The sequence below is a fragment of the Mauremys reevesii genome, linkage group 17 (assembly GCF_016161935.1).
Source record: "Mauremys reevesii isolate NIE-2019 linkage group 17, ASM1616193v1, whole genome shotgun sequence".
NCBI classification, from domain to species: Eukaryota; Metazoa; Chordata; order Testudines; family Geoemydidae; genus Mauremys; species Mauremys reevesii.
Window position 1 is genome coordinate 21,479,423 of NC_052639.1, and position 6,265 is coordinate 21,485,687.

Genomic DNA, 6,265 nt, shown 5'->3' on the forward strand with positions numbered 1-6,265 from the left:
CTCCTTTTTTGGAACCCTTGTTTCTAAAAAAGCCATGCGAGACTTGAATCAAATTTCAGTGACTAATTATCATGTGTGTGGCATCATCATTAATGTGTGTTCTATGTAGTTAGGTTATTGTCTTCTTTAGGAAATTTGGGGAAACAGGAGCCCTGGGAAACCCTGTTCCCCACCTCCCCTCATACACACTGCACATTTGCTGCTACCTGGTGCTGGCTGAGCAGTAGCATTGTGACATCAGAGAGGATCCACCACTCAGCACCCGTCCCCTCCCGTTCATTTGCAGCCCAGCTCAGCCCCGGTCCCTTTCGCCAGGTGGGGCCGGGCAGCTCCCCTGCGCTGCGATCCAGCACCGGGCACCGCGGAGCACCGGGCAGGCTGTGCAGGGTGGGGAGGGATACTCGCATTGCTGACACCTGCCTGCCTCAGGGCTTTCTCCGTGCCCGCCGCGAGGATCGCGAGGGAGGGCAGCAGCGTGCCGCTGAGAGCCGTGTCCAATTGGCCGGGTGGCTGCCTGCAGACAACACGGGGGAGAGAACCAGACAGCCCTGTAACGCAGCCGCTGCTCGGGACCCGGATCCACGCTGCTGTGCCACCGAGATCCATCAAGTGCCACGGGAGCGGGGGACACCCCCCCCACCCCAGGGAAGTGTCAGGGGCGGCTCGGGCTGGGAGCCCGGCGGAGAGTCCAGCTGGGGAGAGGCTCAAAGGGGGGGGGGGTAAAAACGTTGCACCAAAAATATGAAAAAGTTGCAAGACAAAAACCCTTTAATTACAGCTCGGACGGGCCCCTCCGGAGCAGGGGGGCGGGGCCAGCCGCGTCCCGCCGCCGGGCAGCAGCAGCAGCAGCGAGGCAGCAGCAGGAGGGGGCGGCGCGAGACGGCTCCCGGGATCGCTGCTCGCGCCGCTGCCGGGGAGCCGCTGCTGCTGCGAGCTGCGCGCGGGGTGGAGGGGGTGTCCTCGCGGGCGGGCTCGCGCCCAGAGCGCTGACACGGTCCGCTCGAACTGGGACGCCGCGCCGGGCCGCCCACTTGTGACGTCACCGCCTCTCTGCCCCGCCCAACCAGCGTGGTCACCGGGCTCCGCCCACCGTCACCGCGGCAACCACCAAAACAAACGTTCTCGGCACACGTGGGGCAGGGAAGGGGGGAAGGGATGGGCCGTGACGCAAACAAAGCAGCTGGCGGGGCGGGGCTGGGGGGATGCAGGGACGGATGCAGGGATGGAGTTATGCTTCAGTTTTTACCTCATAAACTTAAGTCCTGTCTAACCCACAGGACACTATGAGAATAAGACACTATGTCATGTGGTGACATCACAAGAGCAGAGGATGTGAGAACTACAGCAACTGAGATGGCAGTGGGGTTAGAGTCAGATTGTTTCAAATGCTGCATTCGTCGGCTGACATTTAACAGCAACGCTTAGCTAACACAATGGAGAAAGGAATTCTCTGCTAAAGATTCAACTTGCCCCTTTGGCCAACTCCGCCCCTTCCCTGACTGGAGTGTGCTCAGAACAGCCTCCCCCCCCCACACAAGCCCACAGCTGGGCACCCAGCACAAAGCCAGGGAGGGGGTTGCTTGGCTTGTTTTACTTTTTACTTCGCAGAAGGTTTTTTCAAAAGCATTTTCTGCTCCTGTTCCCCATGGTGAGGAAGCACATGGTTGTGGGGAAGGGAACCTGAGAGCGGTGGAGCCGGGGCAGTGGGGAGTTGGGGAGGCTGAAGGGGGCAATGGGGGCAGTTGGGGAGGCTGAAGAGAGCAATGGGGAAGTTGGGGAGGCTGAATGGGGCAATGGGTTGAAGGAGGCCGGGCAGAGAGGCAGTTGGGGGCTGCTCGTCCCCACGGGAGGAGGAGGAAGAGGAGCTGCCCTTCTTTCTGAAGCTGTTTCCTGTTAGATCTTGCAACTTCACTGTTCCTGAGCAGGGTCCTGTGATGAAAAGGAAACTAGAGAGATTCGTGGTCCTGCTTTCAGCAGGGGCTTAGGCTGGATGACCTCCTGGGGTCTCTTCCAACCCTCATTGTCTAGGATTCTGTGTTTCTGTGGAGGACAGGTCCATCAATGTCTGTTGGCCAGGGTGGGCAGGGATGGTGACCCTAACCTCTGTCTGTCAGAAGCTGGGAATTGGGCGACAGGGAATGGCTCCCTGGATGATTCCTGTCTGTTCATTCCCTCTGGGGCACCTGGCACCGGCCGCTATCGGCCGACAGGACACTGGGCTAGATGGAGCTTTGGTGTGACCCAGTCTGGCCGGTCTTCTCTTCTAATGCTCTTCTCACATGCTCAGTAACAGCTGCAAGCTGCTGCCCTCACGCGCCATCAGAATCTGCTCCCTGCAATCAAAGGCCGGAAAATCCCCCTGAAGGGGGGAATCGGAGGGGCGGGATGGGCAGAGGGACAAAACTGGGACAGGATCAGGGGTTCAGACGGGGGCTGCCATGCCAGGTAGGTGCAGAAGGGAAAACCCCCAGCTAGAGGGAGGCAGAGGGGATAAAAGTCCCCACAGATGGGGTGAGCCGGCAGCAGCAGTTCCAAACTAGGGTGTGGTGGATGGTAGAAGGACTCGTGTTCCTCGCACGATGGTCCCTCTCAGCCCCCCCTCCCCATGGCTGTGGTGTTAAAGGCCCCGCATGGCCCAGTGCCCAGGCACCACAGCAGTGCTCTATCTAAAATGGTGACTGAGCTGCCAAGGGAGCAGGAGCAGCTCCAGGCCCCAGCACGCCAAGCGCGTGCTTGGGGAAGCAAGCCAGGGGGATCTCCGCTGGTTCCACAGCTTCAGTGGACCCTCCACAGGCAAGCTGCTGAAGGCAGCCTGCCTGCCGTGCTTGGGGCGACAAAATCCCTAGAGCCGCCCCTGCAAGGGAGACGTGATTGAGGGAAATAGTTTAAACCACTCCCCCACCATCATAAAACAAACTGATGATCATCAGTTCATCCCTTCCCCACTGAACTGCCCAGTGCCTGGCTCGGAGGTAGAGGCAGGAGGAGAGAGACAAGGGTGAGATTTCAGCATCTCCAGGTAGGTCCCACGGCTCCAGTTGCCCCAACAAACGCTGCGGAGTTTTAATCCGTAGCTGCAGGCCAGCTTTAGGGCTATTCCACCAATTCCCCCAAATTGGGACCCACGCCTAAGAGGGCCCCGTACCCAGTAAGAATCCCTTCCCTGGCTAGAGGCGCCTTTTTAATTTTTACTCACCCGGCGGCACTCTGGGTCTTCAGGGGCATGTCGTTGGCGGGTCCTTCACCCGCTCCGAGTCTTCGGTGGCACTTTGGCGGCGGGTCCTTCAGTGCCACCGAAGACCTGGAGTGAGTGAAGAACCCACCACCGAAGTGCCACCAAAGACTCGGAGCACCGCCCGGTGAGTACAAGCCCCACGTGTTTTTTTAACGTGGTTTTTTTGTTTTAGTCATCCCTGCCGGGGCCCCATTGAAACTGTTCGAATTGGGCCCCGCACTTCCTGGGATCTTGTCCCTTAGATTCACTGGGGACATTGGGGTTTGTCCTTTTTGTTTCACCTTTTCGTCCATCCCTCCCTCCCTCCTTTCTCTTCGTTTCTTGCTTCTTTTATCCTTTCTTCTGTTCCCCTCCCAAAACCAGGAGAGGGGTGTGTGTGTGTGTGTGTGTGTGTGTGTGTTGCGGGGCAGTGATCCCCACCAGTGACCTGGGCCATCCTTTGGGCTCTCTGGTGAGAACTCTCAGCCTCCCATCCTCAGTTTCTACCCTGATTGGCTGAGCAGGGGGTTATTGCCAGAGAGGAGACTCAGGTCCTGTTGTTCTTTTTTAAGACCAAGTAAATAAGTCATAAGCAGTTGTATGTTTGATGAATTTTGCTGCTTCTCTGCACTAATTGTCTGTGAGCAGTTCATGATTCTCTCTAACATTGCAGTTCTCCTAAAATACTGGCTGAATACTTACTGTGCACTGTTGCTGGTCTGGAGCTCATCTGAGAGCACTTTACTCAGATCATTCAATGTAGGAAATTTAAGATCCGATGCTTAGTTTGAAAATCAGGGCTCTTGGGTCTTATTCCCAACTCTGCCACTGATTATGCGACCTAAGACAAGTCAATTATCCTTTCTCAGCCTTATCTTCTCCCTCTTTCAAGTAGGGATAATAATGATCCGCTCCTACCTACCTCACGGTGGGTGGAGATAGGGCCAACTCTAGGTTTTTTGCTGTCCCAAGCAAAAAAAATATTGGCTGCCCCCACCCCAGTCCGGGGCTCCTCCCTGAATCTCCCTGGTGCCCCAGCTCTGGGCTGCCCCGGCCCACTTGCACCCTCCTTCCACCCCAGCCCTGGGTCACTGGTAACTTGCTCCCAGAGTGGGTCATTCAGCAGGAATTTTGATGTGCACAGAACACAGACAGGATTGGTTCCCATATGGTTACAGAACTGCAGTAACATGGAACAATTTCCAGCTTGTGTGATTAAAGGATATCTGGATGCATATTATAAGACTGTCCTACAAAAATGAAGAAACGTTGAGGTGCCTTTATTATTCTTATGTTCCATTCTTTGTTTCTATGGGCAATTTGCCAATGCAATATCACTGTCTTCCTTTTAAACAAATAAAACTATCAAACAAACAAACAAAGGCAATGGCTGTTGAAAATAGCAATTCCAGTCCTAAAAACCACTGGGAAGCATTTCTTGCTCAAGTTTATCCTACTTTTTCTACAGCAAATTACAGTGAATCAGTATATTTGATTTTGGAGAAATGAAGTAAGAGCTGCCCAAATTGAGCTTCAGCACTCCTGAATTTATTTTGTGTGTGTTCAAATCTGGAAGGCAGGTGCTAGATTCCCTTTCTGAATATTCGCTAAATCTGGAAAGGAAAAGTCAATTTCTGCTTCGATGGCTCAGAAGTGGAAATCCTCTACGTGCCTGGTACTGTATCTAAAGCTGCCCAGGTCCAGTAGAGCCTCTCCTCCCTTACTCTTAAATTCTAGTGGGATCCACGTACCTCCCTTGCTAGGATTCAGATAAAGAGGGGAACTGTCCATTTAGTCCACCCAATTCCTTCCTTGGGGGCTGCAAGGTGAGGTCACACCAGTATCTCTAATCCAGTCTGGGGATGTCTTCTGAAGGGGATATCTAGGGCAAAGCCTTCTACAACTTGGGCACACTCGTTCCCCATTCACAGTGCCACCCCGCTCCAGCGGTGAGCTCTCCATTCACAGCAAGCTGCAGCTTGAGGTTTCAGCTACCGTACTCCCTCCCCCTCCCTTTCCTGTTGATAGCGGCCAAGGGAATGCTGAGAAATGTAGTTTTTTTCCTGCTCCAGAGCTGGCTCTATAGGCAGGGAGCTAACCAAGGAACTACAGCTCCCAGTGCCCCCTGTTGGTTCTCAGCTCCCAGGCTGGATCCCTGCTGGCTGCCGCCCCTGCAAATGGGCTGCTCCAAGCACCTGCTTGCTTTGCTGGTGCCTAGAGTCGCCCCTGCCTCCACCCATCCTGCACCCCCACCCTGTGCCCCAGCCTGGAGCCTGCACCCAGCACCCAAACTCCATTCCAGAGCCCAACCTCTCAACCATCCCACACCCCAAACCCCTGCCCCAACCCAGGGCCTGCACCCCAGACCTCCTCGCCCGAACCAAACTCACTTGCAGAGCCTGAGGAAGGTGATGGGCAGAGTCTGTCGGGGGAGGGCTTTGTGCAGTAATATAATGACTCCTTGGGTCTTTGAATGAGGCTTTATACTTGGGGTGGGGGGCGTGAGGAGGCAAGCAGCGAGTCGGTGGATGGAGAGGGGCAAATATCCCAGATTCAAAATCTGTGACTGTGTCTGTTGGTCCTTCTAGCTGCTTTTCTCTGGGCTGGGGGTTGTTCCCACAGGAAGGTGTTTGCTTCTTATCCCCGAGGCCATCAGTATGTCTGCTCTTCTCTAGTCAGCCCACTTGCCAAGCTTGATTGTCCTTGGTTGGGCTGCCAGCCCCTCTCCAAGGATTGCAGCTGTCTGGAGGTACTGCCCTCCACGCCTTCCTCAGTCACACCTCATTCATGCAACAGGGCAGTTGATTACCAAGTGTGGGGAGAACTTATTCTACTTCTAGCAAAAAGACACTTTTCTTTTACCTTAATTACACTATCTTAGGGGCCCGCTATAACATATTACCAAGGTTCAATACAAAGTCCTATACAAGTTATACAAAAATGCATAATGCAGAGATTTATCTACAACTCCATTGACTGACTGCATTGATTGACTGTGCAGTAATATAGTGACCCCTGGTCTTTGAATGAGGCTTCATACTTGCCTCATTA